This window comes from Thalassophryne amazonica, chromosome 14 (genome assembly GCF_902500255.1).
Source record: "Thalassophryne amazonica chromosome 14, fThaAma1.1, whole genome shotgun sequence".
Lineage (NCBI taxonomy): Eukaryota > Metazoa > Chordata > Actinopteri > Batrachoidiformes > Batrachoididae > Thalassophryne > Thalassophryne amazonica.
The window spans coordinates 59,999,931-60,026,975 of NC_047116.1; the positions used below are offsets into that span (position 1 = coordinate 59,999,931).

The following is a 27,045-nucleotide window of genomic DNA, read 5'->3' on the forward strand; positions in this document are numbered from 1 at the left end:
TGGTTTGAGCTGCTCCCTCTCTCCTTTCCACAGCAGGAGGAGTCTAACTTCTTGGTATTTGATCATAGATTTGTAAAGGCCAATAGAATACCAACTAACACCCCTTTATCCCGAAAGTTTTGAAGAATAAATAGATTTGGTTAGCTGACAGTTCTTCTTTCAAGCTAGGAACCTAAAACAAACAGTGAAGACATTTGTGTGAAATGACTGCGCGTTTAATAAGACAACAGCACTTATTACACTACACATCTTGTGACTAGTTAAAAAAAAAAAATAACAATAATAAACGTGCTGCAGAGTAAATTCATCCGACACAATGACAATGAATCATTTAATGAAAAAAGTTCACATTTAGGGGCAGCACAGTGGGTTAGTGGTTAGCACTGTTGCCTCACAGCAAGAAGGTCATGGGATCGATTCCCTCCTGTGGCCTTTCTGTGTGGAGTCTGCATGTTCTCCCTGTGTTTGTGTGGGTTCCTTCTGGGAGCTCCGGCTTCCTCCCACATCCAAAGACAGGCAGGTTAAGTGGATTGGAAACTTTAAATTGTCCGTAGGTGTGCATGCAGGTGAGGCTGTTTGTTTGTCTTTATGTGACCCTGTGCCAGACTGGCATCCTGTCCAGGGTGTACCCCACCTCACACCCCATGACTGCTGGGATAGGCGCCAGCCCCCCATGACCCTTAATTGGAGTGAGTAAGCGATTGAAGATGAGTGAGTTTACATTTACACTTTGTCTCACGGTTTCAAGTGTCTGATCAGCTCTCTGCTGCTCAGACTAAAGATATTGTGTGTAGATTTTTGTACACAGCAGCAAACACTACATCCATCCCATAACAATGTTCATTCATTCATCTTCTACCGCTTAGTCCAATTAAGGGTTGCGGGGGGCTGGAGCCTATCCCAGCAGTCATAGAGCGCGAGGCGGGGTACACCCAGGACAGGACGCCAGTCTGTCGCACCATAACAATGTTTTTAACATTATTTATGACTAATATATAACAAATTACATGAAATATAACAAAATAATATGAAATGTGTATCATATTTAAATTAAAGTGACTCAAGTTTTAGCTCTTACAACAGAAAAAAAAAAACATTGCAAATATTGAATTATATTATTTTGCTCACTTTAACAAATTTTCAGCCAATTCTGAACATACAAAAAGAATAACGAGATCCAACGGCTGTTTCAAATCAAAACACCTGCACCACAACAGCGTTGTGGATGTGTGTGGGGTGGGGAGTTAATGATAAAAGTAAAATTAAAACTGCTCTGAACAGCCTATCTGTTACCACTGGCTGCCTAGTGTGCCTTGATAGAGAGTGGCGACATGACGAGTCGAAAAAAGTCGGTCGCGTGACACATGGTGTCATCTTAGGTTCAAAATAGTGTTCGCTGTTAATCTCTCTGCATGTAAATCCAGCTACTTTATTTATTTATTCACTGAAAGTGCCGGGTTGTTGTGCATTTGGAGGCACAAATAGACAACAAGGGCTTCAAGATGTACAGATTCCCTTCAGACCTGAACAGAAGAAAAAATTTAGGAAAATAAAGTCAGCTGTGTGGGATGGAAGCAACACCATCTTCCAGGTTTTGAGAGGTAAATTTATTGTTCAGTCCCATGTACAGTAAAACTCACCTAAACCATCATCATATAAACAGGATATTCGCAGTCATCGGACAAAAAAAGTCCCAAAGTTTTTGTATTGTTTTCCATGTAATAAACACCTTATATAACGGATTATGTAACTGATTTTCGCTCACAGCGGAAAAAATGTCCCGTCCAACTGCAATGTATTTCCATTATAAACCTGGAGCAGTCTGGACGTGCAGAGGTACAAATTAAAGTTCAGCACTCTGACACTCACTGATTTGAGTAAAGTGGGACCGGATTAAAAGTCTGACCGTTTACTTTTTTTTTTCCAAACTGTGTTCAGACTGGGACCTGAAGCCTGACGTACACCTGTTAAATCAGACACAAACGGCTGTGATTTGACACAATTCTGCTTTCAATCCTTCGGCTGCCATCATACTATAAGTTTTTTACAGTGCGATTATAAATGAAAAGTCTGCAACTTTACAGCAGGAAGCTAGTAAAAGAGGAAAATGTACAGTTTACCTTTGATTTGGAGGTGATTACTGTAGAAAGACAAGCTGGTTGAAGGTCAAATTGGTCCAGAACAAAGCATAATCCAGAGATGGAGACCTTTAAACTGTCATGCACATCATTGAATGACATGGAGTTACAGAGTTGCAGCTGCATAAATCAGGCTTTAAAATATTGTAAATTTGAAATTGTAAATTTGATAGCTTAACTATTTCTATAATTATTTTTGATAGTACCTGGATGTGTTGCTGTATGTGGTTAAATGATTAAAAAAAATGTTGAAAACATTAAAGGTTCATTCAGTAGGAACCAAAATGGCGCCATGTTCTGACTTGAGGTCACTCTTTCTATCAAGGCACTTTAAGGCTGTCAAGTGAAGCAGTACCTCAGATAAATTCTTTGGTAAATGTACTTCCAATCAAAGTATTGGAATGTAAAAGCAGGGCTAGTATCACTGAAATTATTTGTACTGTGAAAGTCACAGTCCATGTTCAATGTGTTTGTGTTTTGATCACAGTTAGCCTTTTAACGGGAAATAAAATCTGTTGTTTGCTTGCTGAAAAACAAGTAGTAGTCGTAGTTCACTGAGGTGAATGAAGAAATTTTCGCAGTTTGGATCATGTTTCATTAAGTACTGAAACAAAATCTCTAGGGATGTGAATCGTAGAACAACTCACGATTCAATTTGATTCCGATTCTTGGGGTGCCGATTCGATTCAGAATCTGAGAAGTAGTTATACTACTTAAAAAATGATTAAGAAAATGCACCTTTACAGGTTAATCAAGTGATTCTAGATGTAAATTTACTCATCTGCTTTGCTCATTCAAAGTTGGCTGGCAGTTTAGCAAAGCGCTGGTCAGTAGTCGGCAGATACTGCTGCTCCACTTCTTTTAGCTCCGGATGATGGCGCAGCATGTGGGCTTGTGGATTTGAAGTGTTTCCGAAGTACCTGACTTTCATTTTGCAGATTTTGCACACTGCATAAGTCATGTCAAGCTCCTTCTTATACAGCAAATAATAAAATCCAAAATGCACCCAAACATTTGCCTTCAGCAAAGACGGTGCTGGCTGAATTAGCTCTTCGTCCGCCATGCTAAGCTGCAGCTCATGAATGTTTGAAGCACGCTGGACCTCTCCCTCGCGGGGACGCGTAAGTAAGCAAGAAAATGTTTTAAAAAATGCTTTTTAAAAATCCATTCTTGGACATTTTGGATCGATTCAGAATCGTAATAAATAAGAAACGCGATTCGGACGTGAATCGATTTTTTCCAGCACCCCTAAAAATCTCATCTGTTCTGTGACTGTTTTCTGTAACATTGGGTGTTTGCAATGCACGTACTCTCTCTTCAGATGCAAATCCACCGAAATATTAGTCTGGTAAAGACTGAAGTGTTGTTGTAACATTATTTACACTGATAGTGGCACAATTGAGGCCATTTGCCTTTTTTTTTTTTTTTTTTTTTACCCACACCCGAACCACCCATTATTAAAGCAACCACCAAGCCCACAAAAATGTGTTAATCATCTGAACTCAGTCATAGTATTGTTAGCTTTAGTTAGCTTGGTAACTTCCAGAGAAGTGAGCGTGTCTCGGCTTCATCCAAGTCACACTAGTCTTGCATATGGTGACATAAAACAACCAAAAAAAACACAAGCTTCAAACCCACTCTGCAGAAACCCTATGGGTGGCACCATGGAGGGTTTATCCATTGTGTGTAGTCTGTTTTCTTCCTTTGTATTTGTTTGTTGGAGAGATATACACACCGTATTAACTCTGATCTCAGATCTGTCACAAAAAGTGAACCCAGAAAATGCATGGTTTGTTTATTACATTGCAATATTTGCCTTTCTGGCATTAGTACAGGTATGCAGTCATATGACCGCCTTGGAGTTCCATTTGATGTATTTTCTATTGAAAAATGATCTTGTACCAGAGCATACCACAGAGATGAGTCACTCAAAAACACAAAATTGCAAGGTTGAAGGAGGAAAAGACACTCCTTGATTGTTTTCACAAGATGAAGAAATAAAGTCCAAGAGGTCATCAGGGCAAAGTGAAATGCATTTTTAAAAATTTCATTCACACCCAGAGCATGATGAGTTTCACAGAACAAATGTCTCCTTTCACAGGACTATTTTTTTATATAAAGTATGAGTAATAAATTGCATTTTTTAAAAATGTTCCAACACAAATATTATATGTAAGATAATATGCAATAACTATAAGTCAATCTTGGTATTTCAAATTCACACAGGGCTCCCCTCCTGCTCCCCATCTTTCCTCTCTCCTTTGTCCCCTTGCTTATATCTTATACAGCTTTTACTGGTTGTGCCTTGTAGAGATTACAGCTCCAGCCTGGCCCATTCTCTCCTTCCCTTAGTCCCTCTCCACCCCAGCAACACTGTGTTGGTTCTGTGATTAATGACATGGACCCTGCACTGGACAGCTGACTACACCAAGCAGGTTGTTAAACAACAAACTGAAACAACGTACATACAAATACAAATCACACACAGCCTGAGGAAAAGCATGGCTCAAAACATTATAGGCTGGTGCTCCGTTAAATCATTCTTTCAGGGTTAGGTATTTGTCAGTGTTTTTGAAAAACTGTCTTAAGGAGGAACGAAAAGTGACTCAAAGGTGTGCTATATCCCTACTTGTCACTGTATGTCCCAATGTTAATAAAGTTACTTCATTATGAGCTCCACCACATTATTTTATAGGGTTTTTTTATACCTAGTCATGTTGTCACAATTTCTCTGTTTATGCAGGAGACATGCTTTGCATATATATAGCCAACAAGAGCATTGTAATGTTGCTTCACCTTTAGTACTCCTGTTAACAACTACAGATGTGTGAGCAAGCTCACAAAATCCACTCTGCCACACAGCTTGCTATTCAACAACCCTAAATCAGAAAAAGGTTGGGTCAGTTTAGAAAATGCAAAGACATTCTTACATGCGAAACGGTATAAATTTAAAACATTTCCTGTCTTTTTCTGATCATATTAATTTGTTAATATACACCCATTCCTGTATTTAAAGCCTGAAACACATTCAAAATAAAGTTAGGATGTAAACGCATTTACTATTTTGTAATGTTGCCATTCCTTCTCACAACACTTAAGACATTTTTGGCATTGGGGATACCGAAAGATGAAGTGTTTCTGGTGTTATTTTGTCCCATTCTTTATGCAAGGTGTGCAATAGTACAGGGTCATAGTTCTCATTCAATATTCTCCACATTTTCTCTACTGGAGTCAGTTCAGGACTGCAGGCCAGCATCTGTATCCTCCTCTTCTGTTGCCATGCCTTTGTAACGTGTGCAGAATGAGGTTTTGCAGTGTCCTGTTGAAAAATGCATGGACATGCCTGGAAAAAAATGTCATTTTGAAGGCAGCATACGTTGACCACAGCACAAGTGGAGCAAAATTTCCATGATTAAAAAAAGACACAACTGAGAATCATGCATGAGATTTAAGCAATAACTTATCTGTATTTTGACATCTGGAAGCGAAATATTTAGACTTTTCAGCTATTAATATCCATGTACACATTTACAGATCACAATACACTTGCAAATCTCATTCTGCATTTACATATTTTTATACACTTCTGAATCTGATTTGGAACAGACATATTTTGAATACACATTTGCACATTTCTATGTGCATTTGTAAATCTCATCACATATCTGTAGACTGTGGTACACATTTGCAGATTCTGTTTCTGTTTCCACAGATAGACACACAGACATATAAGCCTCCACACATATTTGCAAATATTAATGCTACATTAATGGTTCCATACATGAGCCACAAATTGGTAGCCCCAATTTGCAGTTTCAGATTCAGCAAAGGATGCATTAATGAGCTATTGTCCGTCCTTCTTGATAAAACCATAACATTGTTCATGTTAAAGAATCACAACATTTTATACCTTTTTTATGACATGTTGACTTCATAAATGTGGCCTTCTGGTGTGCAACCGATGTTATAAAGGAAGAATTTCACCAGCACGAACGGATCATGTGAACAAAGAGGGAGCCTTTTTACTAAATAAAATGTCTGCAGTGAAAAAAAATTATACGTTCCAGGAGAGAAAATCTGGGTTCACTCAAATATTGGTGGTGAAATGGACTGCATTTATATAGTGGTTTTCCATCTGTATCAGACGCTCAAAGTGCTTTACAATAATGCCTCACATTCACCCCAATGTCAGGGTGCTGCCATACAAGGCGCTCACTACACACCTGGAGCAATAGGGGATTAAAGACCTTGCCCAAGGGCCCTTAGGCCCTCCTACAACATTTCATAATGGTTGGATAAGTACTGCAAAAAGAATTTATACTGCAACTCAACAATTCTAGAATTGTTTGTAGTCTTTCATTAATATAGAAAAAATTGTCCAGTTATTCATGTCTTACACATCTCTCAGCACACAATAACTAATCATGTATTCAATCTTTCTTCACCACCATCTGGTAGACAAATAATGAATGTTTATGAGTATGTTCCATATTTCACCAAATGAAATATTTGTTCCATTGAACAAATTAAATTTTTGTTTGAACATCTAAAATAGATCCTTGTCATTTGATATTTTATTAATTTATAAGCAACAGAAAGGGACTTACACTTCTGTGTGCGTCACTGGTGCTCTGACATCAACAGTCCAACACAAACTTTAAATAGGAGTCCAAAATTGTTCTCAGTCAACTTGCAAAAACATTGAGATAGTTCAAAAACAATTCTGAAGATGTAGTCCGTGATGCTGTGCACTGACTTCGTGGATAGACTGCCATCTGTTTTCCTGAATCCAGTGAAAAATCGTGTCAAAACTTTGTCGAGCTCTTCATCCTAACTTCATCCTCTTCATCCTAACAGCTCTGCAAGCCTCCAGACGGCTTACGGCATGGTGGATTTTTTGTTGTTTGTTTCTCTTTTTGCGTGTTAGATGAATTAGCACCATCAAGTAGCTCGTTCAAATCTTCATCTGTCAGCAAAACAAACTCCACCATGGTTAGCTAAATGCCATCCCTGGTAGTGTGAGCACCCACGTGGTTGGGGCGTGCAACAGCACATTTCATATAGAACCAAAAGTGCACGCTAAAAAGCACTATTGCATGGTAAATGAGACACAATGGCAAATGGTACGAATAATACATGTCATGTGACATACAAACCACCAATCAAATGGCAAGGATCCACTCAGCCATTATATAACGTCAGCTGTTACATGTAAAAGAAAAGGAAAAAAGAAACAGTCATTTACAAACATGGCTGTGATTGATCCGGTCACTCAAGCAGGAACACAGTGCAAACAGCCGCACCACATCATGCTGCTGATGTGGAGAACAATACAATAAAAAAAAACAGCTGTATAATTAGTGAATATCACTGGGTTGATATACATAAATAACACATGAAAGGGGAAACAATAAAGAACCCTGCGGTTAAATAACCCTGGTAAAAAAAAGGCACTCACGGGATTAGAACCCATAAGCTTTGATTACCAGACGGAAACTTTACCACTGCGCTACCATCGCTGGCCTGTAATCAGTGTGGAAAAATGCCTGAAATCAGGAAAGACATGGAGGAGTTGCGCTGTGTCCGGCCGCTGCAGCCCAGCGCAAAGGTGAAAGATGTGTTATATATTTCCACATGAGGACAGCAGGCAGAGACACATGCCTCATGGAGGAATGTTATAAAGGCCCAGTCACACAGCACTTAACGAAGGGCAATGAAGCCCTAACGAAACAAGAAATCTAGACTTTTGTTGACTTTTGTTGGCATCATTTATCCTTTGCTTAGCTGTGTTCCTACAGATGGCACTTCGTCAAGATTTTTAAACTGTCAAAAAATTTGAACGAAAACCCCAATTCGTCCGTATTTCATTTCGCTGTCGTTCTTGACACTTTTTATCGTTTGCTAAGTTTTTGCAATGTTAGCGTTTAGTTTGACTTTGTTTGACCAGCTGAATGTTTTCAAACAGTACAGAAGCCGGTTCTGAGTGCTGCTGCTGCCGCTGCGTTCATGTACCATCGGAAATTACAGGGCAAACTCAAGACTGTTTGCTTGGATTTTTTTTTTTTTTTTTTTTTTTTTTATGGGTGGGGGGTCAGCTTCACTGGGCTCAGGCACCTTATATAGGCCAGAATTAATCTTTTGTGTGGATACAATTAATTATTTTGCCACAAGCAACTGCTGAATTTGAAAAAACAAAAAAAGCTGTGTAATTTCCGACGGTACTGGAACACAGCGGCAGCAGCAGCTTCTGCGTGCACTTATTATTTTTTATTAAATATAGCAAAGTGAGTGTAGGAATGACAATCCAGCCATTATGTACATGTGGCAACAGGTAGATAATTCAGATGATTATATAAGAGCTGTTCTGGAAGGCAGAATTCATGTTGTGGATCAGCTGCAGCTCGTGGAATAACCACACGTGAGTTAACGCGCGGCGCTGACACAGACTGATCAATTTACCGCTCTGATATATTCAATCATCTTTACACATATTTATTCCCCCTTTTGCTAGTTTTCTGTTATAAATCAATATATATGGCTTAGTGACATAATACAGTGATACAGCAGTGACCACAGCACACCAGAGGTTTTTTTTTGTTTTTGTTTTTTTTTTTTTTTACTGGAGCAAGACTGAGCATGCAGCGTGTCGTCAGTGAGGGTTCTGATGATGAAGGAGATGATCCCTCTTTTGTTCTGGATGAGGAACCAGAGCAGGTGGGTCCACTGACGTGCACACAGATCTCCACAGCTTCTGTTTACAGTTTCTCCAGGACTCAGGCGCTATGAGCTCCGTCCCAGCGCCGAGTCCGGGAACTCGGAGATGCAGACACACACTGCTCCAGCAGTGGCTCCAGGCACGTTTTGTTTAAAGTTTTGAGATCAACGTCAGCTTCGGTTTCCTTTAGTTCCTCTTTTGTCCATTTTGTGCTCTTGGTTCGCAGACTGTTCGGTGATAAAGCTTGTTCGTCCACTTTGCGCTCTTGGTTTGCAGACTGTTTGGTGATAGAGCTCTTTCGTCCACCTTTTCTCAATGAATTGTGACTTTTTTACTTTTTTCCCCTTCGTTCACGAAACGTTGTATGTCGTGTGACTGGGTCATAAGTTCATGTCCTTCCAAACACGGAACATGTTCTCAAGCTGGGATGTCCAGGAACAGAGATCTTTACAGCCGTGGCTGTGAGCAGACATGCCCTCCCTGTCAGTTCAGTGCACAGAACAACGTGTCACTCTGTGTGTTATGTGATCATTCATTTTCGTTATTTGTTATGTAATTGCATATGTAGGTACTGTCGGAATGACTTATATAACTGTCTTGGCGGTGGATTCTGTTTGTAATGTGTGCACTGAGCTGTCATCCAGCTGTCAGTGTGTGACCAGACCTTGCTGTCCGGCTCCTGTGTGATCAGATCTGTACATACACATAAGCATTTTATGCAAGTGTGCCCCCCCCCCGGCACCCCAGATGTGTTGGGGGTGTGACACGCGCACACATGCGAGACGCATGCACCACATGTGTGTGGCTTTTTGCAACTCCAGCTTGACAGCAATTGTCTGCTGACTGTTTTTGTGATGATAGTGCTAATGGCCACACATTTTCTAAGTGCCATGCGAGTGGTGTTAGATGTTATTCAAATTCATTCCAGTAATATTCTGCACTTACTAGGATGCAGCAGTTTTCTAGCTTGGCAGATAGTTCTGGAGGAAATCACTGAAGAAATTAAAAAAACTGAAAATATGGTTTGACCGAAACAAATTGTCATTAAAGTTAAATAAGACAGGGATGAAGTGGAGGTGTAAGAGTCACTAGGTGTTCACAGGAAGTTATTTATTTATGTTCATTGTTAGTTGGTTTTATATTTCTGTTGTGTTTTTAATCAGGTTCTTTTTGTCTCTTTCTCTAAAACTGTATTGTAGCATTATTAGTTATTATTACTATTATTGTTGTTGGTGCTATTGTTATTATTAATATATAAACAAAAATAAATGTAAAAAATATTACAATTTGCAATACATTTGACTCTTTTACGACAACAAACACTGAGGCATTAATTATTATACAGACAACAAATGCACACAAACGTGCCGAGATGCGAACAGCTTAATGCTAACTTTAACATTGAAAATGCCATAGACATGCTAACGTGTTAGCATCGGTCCCCTTTTTAAGTTATAAAATACATCAACTGTTTCAGAAGACCATAACAGGTCGGTTTAACATAAAAAAAAAGGTAAATATTACTCACAGACATATGCTCTTTGGGGTTTTAGTGGGGAAAAATTAAGATAAAGCGAAATAAAACAAAGAACCAACAAAGCAGCAGGTGGGGTCAATGCTTCATTGCTTCAACCTTCAAAGAAGAGCCGTGCTGCAGAAACGGTTGATTACAGACCCTGCAGAGGTTCTGTAATCAAAGTAGAGACATGATCATTTTCCCGAGAAACACCCACAAAAACAACAGCCGCTCTGAAGGACCAATAAGGGAATCGCTAAGCAAAAAGGCTATTGATGTCGGTGGATCGAATCATTTCTTAACGATACCCAAAAAGAACCGGTTCTCGATACCAAACCCTACGCCTGACACACCTTCCTCACCAGATTAAAGCAGCTGTATGCTTACCCAAGTTTTAAACCGGGCAACAAGTCATGTCATCCAATATAAATGGGTTTTTAACCTTTAAATCATTATTTGTGACCTATACGTAACATCAAATGACATAAAATACAAAATAAAATCACAAAATAAGAAAATAAAATAAATAACGTCTGCATCACATTTAACTTAAACTGGCTCAGTTTGTGGCTTTTACAACAGATGAAACAAGAGTGCTCTGAAAGCACAATATCCCCCGATGGCAAATGTGGCTTTGGCACAAGTGCTTGCCACATTTTAATAGGGCTGCCATGACTAGTCGACTAGTTGCAAGAAAGAAACAAGAATTGTCCTCCGTTCCATTGCTCCAAACGCTGCACGGCCCAGTCAAGTTCAAAAGATAGAGTCTGCTCAGAATTAACTTCAAAACGAATGATCATTTAAATGAAATGACACCTCTTTCCAGACGTTGTAATACAAACAATAAACTGCAATCAATCAAAATGTTTTTTTTTTGTCCTCCCAAAATGAGAAATCCTAGCTGACGAGCGGCAGCCCAAGACTGTATGGCTGCAGACCTGCAGACTCCAGCAGCCGTTTGAGCTGAGCTCACACGTATGGAGAGACTTTCATGCCATTAATGTTTGAAAGGAAATGATTTTGACAAAAACTACAGATTTTTTTCTTTCTATGTCCAGAGATCAAGGATCCACCATGTCGAGTTTATTTATATCCAGAGATCAAGCATCCAATGACCAATTTCATATTTATTTACTTTAAGACTCAATAAAATGTTGTTCACATAGTAAAACTGTAAAGCCTACATGTAGCACACAGAAAATTCAAAGGAGGTATCGATAAGGGAATCGATAAGGAATCGGATTGATAAGCAGGATCAATATCAATAAAATGCGATAAGCTGCAATTTACGTATGATCCGACTTGTCAACTAATCGCAAAAATAATCGTTGATGAGTCGACCATCAAAATAATCATTTATAATATATAATCGATTATAATAATAATCGTGGCAGCTCTACATTCTAACTGACAACATTTCAATTTGTACCATGTTTCCTGAAATTCTTCCTAAAAATGTGAGAGAAGTCGATTTCAGAATGCAGGCACCAACCCATGAAACTGGCCGTATCTAGGATGGTTAATCAAGGGCCATAACTCTGGTAAAATGATTCCGGCTGGGACAATATGAAAATTACCAACCTATAACAAAGATTCTCACAAAATTCCTCCTAAAAAATGTGAGAGGAGTTGATTTCAGAAGGCTTATACACTTTTTGGGACAGATAGATAGACAGACAGACAGACAGACAGACAAACATCACCATGACATAATCCTCTGGTATTTTATATATATATATACGAGGGCTGTCAATAAAGTAACGGTCCTTTTTATTTTTTTCAAGAACTATATGGATTTCATTCATATGTTTTTACGTCAGACATGCTTGAACCCTCGTGCGCATGCGTGAGTTTTTCCACACCTGTCGGTGACGTCATTCGCCTGTGAGCACTCCTTGTGGGAGGAGTCGTCCAGCCCCTCGTCGGAATTCCTTTGTCTGAGAAGTTGCTGAGAGACTGGCGCTTTGTTTGATCAAAGTTTTTTCTAAACCTGTGAGACACATCGAAGTGGACACGGTTCGAAAAATTAAGCTGGTTTTCAGTGAAAATTTTAACGGCTGATGAGAGATTTTGAGGTGATTCTGTCGCTTTAAGGACTTCCCACGGTGCGAGACGTCGCTCAGCGCTCTCAGGCGTCGGCGTCAGCCTGTTCAAGCTGAAAACCTCCACATTTCAGCTTCTATTGATCCAGGATGTCGTGAGAGAAGAGAGAAGTTTCAGAAGAAGTCGGTTTCAGCATTTTATCCGGATATTCCACTGTTAAAGGAGATTTTTTTTAATGAAAGACGTGCGGACGGGTCCGCGCGTCGGGAAGCAGCCGCCGCGACGCTCCGCCACAGGAAAAACACCTCTGTTGAAAGCCTTAAGGACAAGTTGGAACATGTCCTGCCTGTTAAACAATTTCTCATATACTCACTCCACTGAAAGCCATCAAAAGCCGCCTGGATTTTACAAATGGTTATCAACGCGGAGGTGTTTTTCCTGTGCCGCCGCACCGCGTCGGCTGCGTCCCGACGCGCGGATCCGTCCGCACGTCTTTCATTAAAAAAATCTCCTTTAACAGTGGAATATCCGGATAAAATGCTGAAACCGACTTCTTCTGAAACTTCTCTATTCTCTCACGACGTCCTGTTTCAATAGAGCCTGAAATGTGGAGGTTTTCAGCTTGAACAGGCCGACGACCGTGGCTGAGAGCGCTGAGCGACGTCTTGCACCGTGGGAAGTCCTTAAAGCGACAGAATCACCTCAAAATCTCTCATCAGCCGTTAAAATTTTCACTGAAAACCAGCTTAATTTTTCGAACCGTGTCCACTTCGATGTGTCTCACAGGTTTAGAAAAAACTTTGATCAAACAACGCGCCAGTCTCTCAGCAACTTCTCAGACAAAGGAATTCCGACGAGGGGCTGGACGACTCCTCCCACAAGGAGTGCTCACAGGCGAATGACGTCACCGACAGGTGTGGAAAAACTCACGCATGCGCACGAGGGTTCAAGCATGTCTGACGTAAAAACATATGAATGAAATCCATATAGTTTTTGAAAAAAATAAAAAAGGACCATTACTTTATTGACAGCCCTCGTATATATATATATATATATATATATATATATATATATATATATATATATATATATATATATATATATATATATATATATATATATATATATATATATATATATATATATATATATATATATATATATATATATATATATAAAATACTTAATATTGTCCCCTTAGTCTCTTCTGCCTATGATGTTGCAGGAAATGGCTTGCATTGGTATTTAAAAAAGACAAGGTGCTGTACAACATTTATGATTAATCTGTAAGCACTTGCAGAATGCAGTTATCAACAAAGTACCAAAAAATATTAAACAAAGCCATGAAGGCAAAATAAAAAGTAAGTAAACACAGTATTGTAAATATAACATGTAAATAAATTGTCCAATATCATAGACCAACTGACCAATATCATAGGCTGACTGACGATGAAGCCCAGCTTCTGCACAAATTGGGTTTGGAGCCAAGTTTGCACCTGTATAGTTACTGCAGTAAACATCTAGCATCCAATCTGCTGCAATAATTTCTAAATTACCAAAATAAACTGTACACACCTGAAAAGTAGTGATCTAATAGTTCTAAAAGTGGCAAAGATATGACATTCCAATTATTGCACCGATGTCGATTGTCGCGGTTAGATTTTCAATGTTTGGTGACCTTGAGCCACCTCTAAATAATTTCTGATTGACAAACAATTTCACATGTGAGAATGACTCACCAAAAGGAAACTTTTTGGTGGGTGAGACTCAAAAGTTTTTAAAGTTGGCATACATACATACATACACACACATATTATATATATATATATATATATATATATATATATATATATATATACACACACACACACACACACACACACACACACACACACACACACACACACACAAGTAAATACCATATCTCAAGTAAATACCATATCTGCACCATGTATCGTGATATGTACTGCATTGGGAATCAAGTGTATCATCCCAGCCCTAATGCCCTAAAGTAGTAATTATCATTTCCAACACCAAGCACTGTTTCCATCACATTGCATTAAAAAGGTCAAGCAATCTCTTGAATACTCAGGCAAGAGACAAAACACATTGACAACAAAGCAGAAGAGAAAAGGGACAAAAGTATCAAAGAGGAAGAATCACTGTGGAAGAAGAAGTTAAAATACAGAAATGACAAAGGGGAATATGAGGTTAATCAAAGGAGACAGAGGGTGATTTATTGAGAAAGTAATGGGTGAGAATTGAAAAAACAGAATAAGATAGAATGACAGAAAAGGCCAAACATATAACCACGGGGCTCGTGCTTAACAGGGGGTTTCATTCAAACAGAGTGTAAACAAAGTATTTGAAGTTTCACTGTGAATCAATACAGCGGGAAGGTATTCCAGAAAACAAGCTCAACAATCTCTGAGGCTAAGCCTGAACGCTCACTTGATAAATGATGGAAAACTCCAGGATTATCAGTTCCAGAAAAACTGATCTGAGTTAATTCAATCTCTCTGAGTATGTTCACCCAGTTCAGCAGGTGCCTGACAACAACAAAAATTCTTAATTAATGGCTCTGAAACTGCAATTCACCATGGCAACTGTCAAGACAGAGAGGTCATCTTAAATTCACCCCACTGGAGTTAGAATATTTAACACACAATTACAGAGAGTATGAACACTTTTTCAAAAGTAAAAAATAACAGCTGCAGAGGTAAAATAGAATTAACTGGTATGAAGAAAATTACTGCCTGACTAAATGTGTAGGTCTGAATGCAATAATCCACTCATAGAACATTTAACCACACTTTATGTTCATGTCACAGTTTAAAAAAAACCCACTGTGGAATGTTGTTGAAAACAATTAGTTTAATTTAGGTGTAATTCCTCGTGCACAAAGCACACTTGATAGCAGCTGAAAATGTTGTTTGTCTTTCGGCTGCATGTCGGATAGTCAGGGTTGCCACATTAGATCCAGTACAGATCAACATTGGGATTTGGCACTTTTGACATCAGATGCCCTTCCTGACACAACTACAATTCTACAATACATGTAAAAAAAAAAAATGCATAGAAGAGATCTGGGGAAATGCAGGGTTCATTAAAGAAAACCTGCCGGTGAGCAGATTAGAGTCAAAGAGTCAGCTACCATGCTAATGATCTTGAGTATGATGCTGGAACAGAGAAATCAGTGTTTCCCCCAAAGAGATAATGAATGAGACCTAGAGGGCGCAGTCGCACTGAGCCTTGTCCCGCCAAGGAGGCGTGGTCACCATTTTAATACCGGGCATCTTAAGCTGGGCAGATACTGTACGATATTTTCAAATGTTGTACTCAGCTCCAGCTCAAACTGTACGACAAAACCGCAGGATGTAAAAGTTCAGAGTGCACGATTTATGTTCTCACACTATACGGCCCAATGCTCTGATGTAATCTGACTACTCACATTGTAGGTTCAAAAAGCACACGTCGGACTCCTGTTTCCAGAAGCAAAACGTAAACAGAAGCTTTTTCTTTTTGCTTTTTTTTTTCAAACTTTTACATTTTTTATTTTTACAAAAACTCTCGCTGGAAGACAAAGTTTTAACAAAAAAAAATACAAGACTTTACATGAGTTGAAAAATAAGGGGGAAAAACAAACAGAAGCTGCTCTCCCAAAGAGATGATCACTGTTTATGCTCTCTCCAATTCTGCATCGGTGTTTGCACATGCACAGTGCAAGAGGTTGGACGCTTGTAGCGCTGCTTCAACAACGTGATATCCTCACGACGGCTGACCAGAATATCAAACAGGTTTGATTTTTATCCAACCATACGATTGCTAATCGGGGGGTGGTCATGAAAGGTTAAACGTAGCTTGTTACTCCATGTATACTACACGATGCAGGACGCGCGATTAAACTGAAACTTGGCGCGATCCAAAAAATTCTCGCACGAGTGAAAAATCGGCTCAAAAAGGGCCAAAACTCGTACAGTGTAAGCCCAGCTTAAGTGAGAAGCGCGCATAGATCCTCAATTAGTCTCATCAAGAAACAAGTGGAATATGTCAGAAAGCAGCACATGTTGGCAATGCCACAAATGGAGGAAGACAGGAGACCACATTTCTTGTCACTTTGTCCGTGAAATCTGGTCGATAAACAGGGGTATGTTGCCTGCCATGCCTGTGTCGTCCAACGACATGGACCATTAACTCTTCACTTGTGTCTAGTTGATATTTTCCCCTGCTAGACCGATGTCTAGTTAGTCGGTAGTGATTAAAATTGTTTGATAAGGCCAACGATTTTTTTTTATTTGCATCTAAAATAACCAAGCTGCTGCTCGGAGATTATAATGTAATGGTTTTAGGAGCTCAGTTCAGCAGTGCAGCTTGATCAGATCAGATCTGTGTAACTTTCAACACTAATTGGGAATGTGTGGGTGTCAGAGTAAGTTAAATACTTTCCTTACATAATTTAATGTAAATTAATTTTACTGGCTCAATATCCAAGTCAGAACTGCATTTTAACACATATTTTGTGAGCGTTTTTCTGAGTGTGATCAGTCATGAATCCGCATTGAAAATGCATTAACATCTGGGAACTTCATCAATATTTTGCCTGGTTAGGAGGTGTCATGTCACTGTCCATGAAGGGACATTCGTGTTTAGTAGGCAGCACTGGGAGTGTGGACTCTAGTTCTAATATATAACCCCTTTGGTTTCCCCTTATCTCAGGATTAATAAACTTCTAAAAACTACACCCGAAAGAATATAACTATCACTGCTGCAGAGAGGCACATGATGAGGCTCCAACAGCAGTCTGGCATGCTACATGACACGCCCACTGTTTACATGAACCACACACTACACTATGTAAAAGTGAGAGATTTTGAGGTGATACTGTCGCTTTAAGGACTTCCCACGGAACGGGACGGAGCGCAGCGCTCCCAGGCGCCATCGTCAGCCTGTTTCAAGCTGAAAACCTCCACATTTCAGGCACTATTGATCCAGGACGTTGTGAGAGAACAGAGAAGTTTCAGAAGACGTCAGTTTCAGCATTTTATCCGGATATTCCACTGTTAAAGGAGATCTTTTTAATGAAAGGACGCAGCCGGCGCGGTGCGGCGGCACAGGAAAAACACCTCCGTGTTGATAACCATTTGTAAAATCCAGGCGGCATTTAATGGCTTTCAGTGGAGTGAGTATATGAGAAATTGCTTAACAGCTGGGCATGTTCCAACTTGTCCTTAAGGCTTCCAACAGAGGTGTTTTTCCTGTGGCGGAGCGTCGCGGCGGCTGCGAGCCGATGCTGCAATCCGTCCGCACGTCTTTCATTAAAAAAATCTCCTTTAACAGTGGAATATCCGGATAAAATGCTGAAACCGACTTCTTCTGAAACTTCTCTGTTCTCTCACGACGTCCTGGATCAATAGAGCCTAAAATGTGGATGTTTTCAGCTTGAAACAGGCTGACGACAGCGCCTGGGAGCGCTGCGTGACGTCCCGCTCCGTGGGAAGTCCTTAAAGCGACAGTATCACCTCAAAATCTCTCATCAGCCGTTAAAATTTTCACCGAAAACCAGCTTAATTTTTCGAACCGTGTCCACTTCGATGTGCCTCACAGGTTTAGAAAAAATTTTGATCAAACAAAGCGTCAGTCTCTCAGCAACTTCTCAGACAAAGGAATTCCGACGAGGGGCTGGACGACTCCTCCCACAGGCGAATGACATCACCGACAGGCGTGGAAAAACTCACGCATGCGCACGAGGGTTCAAGCATGTCTGACGTAAAAACATATGAATGAAATCCATATAGTATTTGAAAAAATAAAAACGACCATTACTTTACTGACAGACCTCGTATATGCAGGTTTTACTGTATTTCTGTTACATATGTCATATTTCAAGGTGTGCAGAATGTCTGAAAACAAATAGAATTGTGAAACTTTGAAGATGTTCAGTGTTTCCTCTTGAATTTTGTTTCAGGCACACTAAGTGTTTTATTTTTATTTGTGTGAATGTCTCACCAGACCGCCTTTAATATTTTGTCCATTTTAAGCTTGTTTGGTTTTTGCGCACGTCATAAAACCTCACTCTGTACAGATTTGAAATCATTGTATGCTGTATCTTCTCTGTGAAAAAGAAGAAATAAGAAATGGGAATGAAATGGAAGAAAAGATAAATTAACCAATTTCTGGGTGGAATAATGCGGTCACTTGCTTCAGCTGACTGGTTCACTGTTTCCTGTGACCACCTCACACACTGGGATCAGGCTGGCAGGGCTGACGACGATGCCTGTATACAGCATGAAATGAAAGGGACACAGTCTGTGGACATCAGCACCGCTACTCGATGAAATGTTTGTGATTTCTGGAAACAAATGCACACATGTGCATAATCAAACTACTCGGGATTTGATTTAGGATTTGGAAATTTGGAGTTCTGATCCATGGTGTAAAAATTTTGGAGTCGTCTTGTCAACTGATGGAGTCCCCATTCAATCAATGTATTCTGATGTTTAAATGAGATGCACAATCGAACGCAGCTCGTTTACTTTTTATAAATGGCATACACAACTTACTATTATGAATTTATATATTTTATTCTGTAGAGGGACGACATTTTTTTCCAAAATGGTGTAAATTCATTTTTCCCTCAAATCACGAAATATAATATAATCTCTCCACCTAGTCCTGGGTCTTCCCCGGGGTCTCCTCCCACATGGACGTGCGAGAGGAATAATTAGCATAAAATACATCAGCGACCACTAATTATTACCGCATGTGCATGAATAGATTTACTATCACAAATACTTTGACAATCCTGTCTCTGAGGTCTACAGACAATTCCTTTGACTTTATGCTTGGTTTGTGCTCTGACATGCACTGTCAACTGTGGGACCTTATAAGTAGACAGGTGTGTGTCTTTCCAAATCATGTCCAAACCCCAGGTGGACTCCAATTAAGCTGTAGAAACATCTCAAGGATGATCAATGGAAACAGAATGCACTGAGCTCAGTTTTGAGCTTCATGGCAAAGCCTGTGAATTCTTATGTACATGTGATATATATATATATATATCCCCATTTTGAAAAAAGTCTGTAACATAACGCGAAAAAAATCGAAGCACTGTGAGTACTTTCAGGATGCACAGTAGTGTTGATTGAGGTGCGATATGCCCTTTAAACGGGTTACTTCATGCTTGTTTCATTAAGTCACAGACTACATGGTAATGAAAAGGAAACAACATCAACACAGACACACAAACATGTACACAAGTGTGTGTGACTGTCACAGCTGATGAGAGCCATTTTTTGTTGTGTTTGTTTGCTCTGTGTGCTTCCACTGAGAGAATGCTGCATAACTACCAGTTTGCTTAAATGCTGTCGCTGGCACAATTAAATGTCACAGATTTTTTATTTTTTTTTTTAATTATAAGGACACAAACTCACTGTTATGTGGGTGAGTTTTGCACAACAGAGCACACAGGGGCTGTGGATGCTGTGCAGAGCATAAAATTGTGCAAATAAAATATTCCAATTAATTTTTCACAAATCTCATAGCTGCTTAAGATATTCAGCAAAAATATCCATCAGACCTGTGAATAAAGTTATTAGATCCAATCAGTAATCAGACGGGGCAGATTAAAGCACAGGTTTGCCTGGGCTGAAGACCAGCGGCCCAAAAACATATGGGGGCTCTGTATTAATGTCCTCCAAAATGTTTTGGAAAACACACATAACATCATATACAGAAACAACACACAATATGACACAGTATAATAAAGTCAAAGTCAAAGTGTCTTTATTTGTCTCCCTAAGGAGAAATTTGCCTTGGACAGAGTCTGCTACACAACAACACATCCAATACATAGCACCCATACATTAAAAACAACACAGTAAGTCAAAGGATAAAATATAAATACACAACATTATTAACATCCTTGTGCAAATTCCGCAATTCATACCCTTAAGCTATCTTCCCTGGACTATCTGCAGATTTATGAGCTTCACTGATAAAAACTATCACTAGCACCTACCAGCTATCACACAGACTGTATGAAGGAGTAGGCTTGGGTATTGAGAACCGGTTCTTTTCGAGAAAGAAATGATTCGATCCACCAACATCAATAGCCCTTTTTCTTAACAATTCCCTTATCAGTCCTTCAGAGTGGCCATTGTTTTTGAGGGTGTTTATTTGGAAAATGAAAAAGCAACACCTCTGCTTGATGCAAGGAAGCAGTGCTCCAATCCGCAGCTTCATTGGTTCTCTGCTTCGCTGCTCTGCAGAAGCAGAAAGTCCACTTCTTAACCCCTCTCAAAGCCATTTAAAGATGTCAATCGTGAGTCACTTTTGTGCTGATTAAAGTCACTAACCGGGACTCTTGTCTTATTGCGAGCAAGAAATGAGAACTGTCCTCTGTTTTGTTCGCAGAGCTCCAAACACTGCGCCACTCTCTGATGAGTCAAGTTAGCGGTCGGAATTAACTTCAAAGCTAATCACAGTTTTAAATCAAATAACACCTCTTTCCAAACGTTGTAACACAGACAACAAACCAAAACATTTTTTTTCTCACACAATAAGACGTCCTGTATTCTTTATGAATTACATCCTGACTTTCAGTGCAGCCAGCTACAAGAGCGCAGCTCAGAGGCTATGAAGTTAAATTTGTGCCATTAATGTCTGAAAGGAAATGCTTCTGACAAAAACTACAGGATTTCTGGACATAAATAAATACAAACCTGCTTATATTAACGTTTGTGAGTTGTCTTGAATGTTGTTTTGAATTTGCACTTGTGCATGTTTGCATTTTTAATCAATGTGTGTGTGGCTAATCAACTTCCCAAGTGGCTAACTGAAATGTCCACCAATTAGCCACAGTGACTAACAGTTTCTGAACCCCAGAAAGAACCCTGCAAGTGTCCATTTACTTTTGCTCCCTACAAAACAGATGACCATACTCATAAAGTGCTGCAATTCCAACCACATCAACCCAATTTGGATACAATTTCCCTCAAATTAAAGTTGACTATCTGGATTAGAGCCCGACCGATATGGATTTTTTGAGGCCGATGCCGATAACGATATTTGGATGAAAAAAATGTCGATAATCGATAAATTGGCTGATTTGCCAATAGCTGATAAATCAGCCGATATTTTTTTTTTTTTTTGAATAAAATGTTCTTTTTTGGACCCTTAACAAAAAAGGTATGAGCTAAAAGCTGAAGGTTTGAAGAATTTTCAAGTTCAAAAAATGCAAAAATGCAATTGGAGTTAGGGGGCTATTCAAACGGGCCAACTAGTAACATATCACTCATGAAAACGATCTTTGCCATATCACGTGAGGTAAATCTGCCCTACGACTGGATTTTGGAAAACCATGTGACGGAGAACCAATTCCAACTGGACACTCACACTGCACATGACATCACACATCTTCTATGAGGAGTACCAAGATGGCCGACGGTGGATCAACTGTCCGCGGAGTTAACTTTTCAGCAAAACAAAAGGAAGTTTCTATCTCATCATTAAAAAGTTATTTACAATTTAGTAAAGCTTGGTCCCAGCCGTCGTATACAACGGCGTCGGCCCCAGAGGGTTAATGGTGAACGGCAGTAATTCCCAGAACCCTTCTGGACGACCAGTGAATCTGAATGTTTCAACCTCTTAGCAGTAAACGAAAGTTTTTCATGCTAGAAATAATTAATAAAAAGCGTGACTGACGCAATGAAGCACATTTGACACATTACTACATGAACTAAATTAATCAAACTGAGTTGAACTGAAACGGGAGAAATGTAGGGTACATGTAATCACAAAGTTATTACAAACATCATCCTTATAAACTCACTTGTATGCTTTTGTCAGCCGATCAGTGCAGTGTGACAGCGAACTACGGGGGCCGGTGATGAACACATTTAAGCAGGGGTGTAAACAGCTCTTAGTTGAATGGAGTCAGAGCTCCATCTACTGGACAAACGGTGCAAGGACATTTTACATTGCCGACACAAACATTATTTCAGTAACTGTTCTGTTTATGAAAAATTATTGGCGTTGTATCGGCAAAATTTCGGCCGATAGTGAGTACTTTGAAAAGGTCTTATATCGGCCGATAATATCGGCCAGCCGATATATCGGTCGGGCTCTAATCTGGATGTTTTTTAACTCATAGGCACAGTCGAAAGGCCATACAGAAGGTCAAAAGAATCAGCAGTCAAAAGAATGGAATGAGAAATCAGAAGGAAAGCAAAATAGAGGAGTGCAGACTGGGGAGATGATATAGAGGTACTGTAGATAAAAGGCAAAAGGGGTAGGGAGAATTCCAAATACAGAAGGGTGGAAAAATGAGTATCAGCCAGCGCTGTCTCTGCCTAACCCACATAAACACCAACACTCCACACGCACACACAGCTTCGACACCACACTTTCAATCCAAACTCAAACCATCTATCTCTATGACTAGTGTGCTCTTTGAATAATGGAGCCAATATGAAGTAAGTCACTGAGAAGATTTGCTTGTCTGATGGGGTCACAGAGTTCCTGCCCTGAAAGCATCACAGAGAATCAACAGCAGTCACAAAGGAATCACAAGAAGGAGTCATTTGCATTTTACACTCACAACTGAAGTGGAAACGACTCGTGCCCTCTCCTGTCCCGAACCATCACAATTCACATTGGAGATGCATTTAATTTTTCATACAGCAATTACAGAGAACCAGAACGCCACAGCTTTGTCTAATTTCCCAAGACTTTGGGATGTGAAAATTCTATCGCCCTGTCATCACATAAAAATGATAAAGCCCTTTATTATACTTTTATGACTCCAGGGAAAACCTCACATATTATGAAAGTACTGTTTCATAAAAAAAAAAAAAAAAGTTATGCAGAGTCTTTTCTAAATCTTCAAGGACTACAGAAAAGGATTAGATGTGATGTGATGATGTAATACATTTAACCCAATAATGGAAAACTTGTAAAAAGACAGACGGAGGCAGAGACAAAATGGTCTTTCAGTGTTTACAAGAAATTATATTATAAATCAAAACAAATTCGCCTCTCTGTGACATCATACCATAAAAAAGGTAACATTAAGGGCATCAAATTAATCAATAAAACTACTGTATTGGCGAAAGGATATAACACCTGAAAATACTAGCATATTGTGGAAAAAAAAAAGAACTGGTCTTGCTGCCGTGTAACTTAGCTATTTGTTGGATCATCTTAGATGTTATTTTTTTGCTGACATAATTAAAAAAATTCTGGTCTGGCGGGGGTTGTCATTACCCTTGTGGGCTTCCAAACCTATAATAATGTTGAGGAAACACAAACCATTCTTCAATACTTAGCAATGTGCTGTTTATAACTGGCAACTACCTGATTAGGTGGGATCCAGTGTTATTCTACTGAAACGCTTGTTGTATCTTTTTGAAACCCTCAGATTAGCAATCAATAAATTCAATCATCACTAAAAATAGCAAATATAATTTGGCTGTGAAGTGAGGTGACTGATTAATATTGATTAATAACTGGTAAAGCTCAAGCATGAGCTCTGTGTTAAGTACTGTAGGAATCCTCAAGAGTCTATCACACTTTATGCAAATTCCTGTTACATGTAGCCTGATAACTGCTGAAATTACTGTTGCTCAGACACCACCCTAGAATGTGTATTCAATTTAATTCAATGTATTTAATTTATATAGTGCCAAATCACAACAAAGTTACCTCAAAACACTTAGCACAAGTAAGGTCTAACCTTACCAACCCCTAGAGCAAGCACACAGGTGACAGTGGTAAGAAAAAAAACTCCCTCTGATGATTTGAGGACGAAACCTCAACCAGACTCAAAGGGGTGACCCTCTGCTTTGGCCATGTAATTTTGGGAAATTTTGGGAGTCCATGCTGGTGCACAAGACGGGAGGCCTGCAGAAGAAGACACCCACTCCCATGCAAATGTCTCACAAAAAAGCATCATTTGGAACCAGGACAAGGAAGAAGCCAAGTCCCTATCACAGAGAAAACAAAGATGGGCCACCAAAGATAAGAATTACTTATTCAAGACCAATCAACAGGTATTTCAATTTGCTTTAATTACATGTTTACTGGATTCCACTAAAATTCAATTTTTAAGTTTGCCGATGGTGGTGGACTGGAGTCCTTCTGATGTTGCTTCTTGCCAGCACATCGGTTTTGTCTGTGACTTTTATCATTCTTTTAAATGTTGGTCAAATTATTGAACACTACAACAAATGATGAATGATGAGGCAAACCTGGAGTGTTGCTCGAGTATGTGTACAGGTTGCCACATCAAAGTAGAGGCTAATCTGTCATATTCTTGCACCATGTATCAACTGAAATGTGATAATACTTAAACACAGCAGAAAGTGATCATTTCAGTTTGTATTTGTTTAGCATAATGATCATATGTCATCTTGACTGAAAACAACATCAGCTCAGCACAAGATCAGCAATCAAATACAGAAAACTAGGGGTGTCACGGAACTCAAAACCAATGATTTGGTTCAGATATTGTTTTTAAGCCACGGATTGCTAACTTTGTCAAGAATTTGAAGATATTTGAAGGATTCTATTTTCAGTGGGGAATCACATTTGAAGATTTCTATTTGTTATGACTTTCTTCTTGTTGATGAAAATGAAAATACCCCACAACACTCTACACGCCGCAGTATAAATGTACAATATACACTTCATCACATGACTTCTCTGCGACTTTGTTGTGAAGTCATTCATACCAATCAATCACAAATACTGGCTGATCAATATATGCTTTAAATCATCCCTCTAGGCTTCTTGGTTGTTGAGATATACAACAAAAGATGTTTTTCATCATCATGTTTTCCCTGACCTTTGATCAAACTACTCCGAAATCAAATCACCCATAGATATCTATCCATATAATATGCTCACTATGTTTGATGGAAATCCATCGTCTTTTTTGTGTTACTTTGTACACACACACACACACACACACCAGTGAAAACAATGCCCTCCTATCACCACTTCTCTGAAGCACAGGGTAAAGATGTTGGTGATTTGCATTGCTAGAAAAGCTTTAAAAATTGCACAAAAACAGCTTTCCAGCTGCTACATTTTGTGATATAGGCATTAAAAGTTTCAAAGGTGAGCTAATTAGCTGAAACTGCATTAGCATGTATCTCACTAATTAAAGGGTCAAGTGAAAAAATATGCGTTACAGGTTACTCATTAATCCCAGTCACTCCACCAACATTTACAAAATTCTGAGATGTCGGCAAGTGTTTCCCTGAGATTTTTTTCATGCTTGGTGGTACTTACTGAATTAACCCGCTCACTCCACCCCACCCCACCCCTTCTATTGAAATCTCTGACTACACTGATGTGGACTGCGGCTGGAGCTTTTAACAACAATAAGATGATTACCGTGTTGTCATATCACCATAACAATAACATCTGCTCCACACAAGATTGCTTGTTTGAGAAAACACCAGAATCAAAGTACTCTGGATGTGATGAAATGATTACTTACATCCAAATGAATGGATATTTTGCTGTATTTTTGTTGGCGTCATTAACAAAATATTTTTGCCGGGTGGGGTTTGTCATGAGCCTGGCCAGCCAGGCTTATAACACTGTAGGGGAAACACTGTTGGCAAATTAATTGTTGATATGACATGGAGTGACCCAATTATTTTCTTTTTCAAATGCTCAGCATGGTACTCCGGGTGGGACACTTCAAATATTGCCATCTGCAGTTTTTGTAAATATGATATGATTTGTGATATACCTTCTCTAAAAGTGTATTATTTCATTTTCCCCTTGATCTAGTGTAAAAAAAAAAAAACAAACAAACAAACAAAAATCACAGTATGTTGTCATATTAAAATGTAATACATGTAGAGTTGCAGGGTTCTCACAGCATATGGGGAACTTAGCGGGCCTAGCTGTGCAACATGTGTTGCGGGCGCGAATACTGTAGGAGGGTCCGGGGGCATCCCCCAAAAATCTTTGAAATTTATAACCCTTTGAAACAGTATTTCCTGCATTCTGAGGGCCACTTTGTGTTGCTAACTGGGATGTTAAATAATGTCCTTTAAACATCTCGAGACAGCCGAGAGCTAAGCTTAAACATGTCCTTTAAAAAAGGTAAAAAACAAAACAGAAAAGCCCCCTATGTTGGTTAAATCACAGCACAGGAGCCCACATCACAGCATAGGGGATACAAATGACAGCATAGGGGCCTCCTATGTTAAAATGCACTGGTGAGAACCCTGAGAGTTGCATTTCCCAACTATCATGGTAAATATAAAATTTGCAGCCAAGTATCGTTCCGCGTATCGTATTGGGATATAAGTATTGTCTCGGTCCTTTTGCTTAATATTCATTCTAATGTAAATGCTGTAGTATGTGGGCCATAGTGGCCACACTGTTTTAAACACTCAGATAAATTTACATCTGTAATACCTGTGCTCTTACCTTCATGGGCTGACCAAATGAATACCAGTTTCCACTTCCTGTTACTCCGTGCACACAGTGGCCACTGTTCTGAATTTGCACTGGGCCAGACAGCACCCAACAATGTAAAATCATTGTCTTTCATTACATATCACCCCTAAAACACTTTTAAAATCATACCTAGTGCTGCAAAAAAAACAAAGGCA

General features: G+C 39.3%; 1 protein-coding gene across 2 annotated transcripts in view; it reads right to left on the reverse strand.

Annotated features, from left to right (window-relative positions):
* LOC117524798 (partitioning defective 3 homolog B-like) overlaps positions 1-27,045 on the reverse strand; it is an 830,560-nt gene that overhangs the window by 802,336 nt on the left and 1,179 nt on the right. The window lies entirely within an intron of this gene.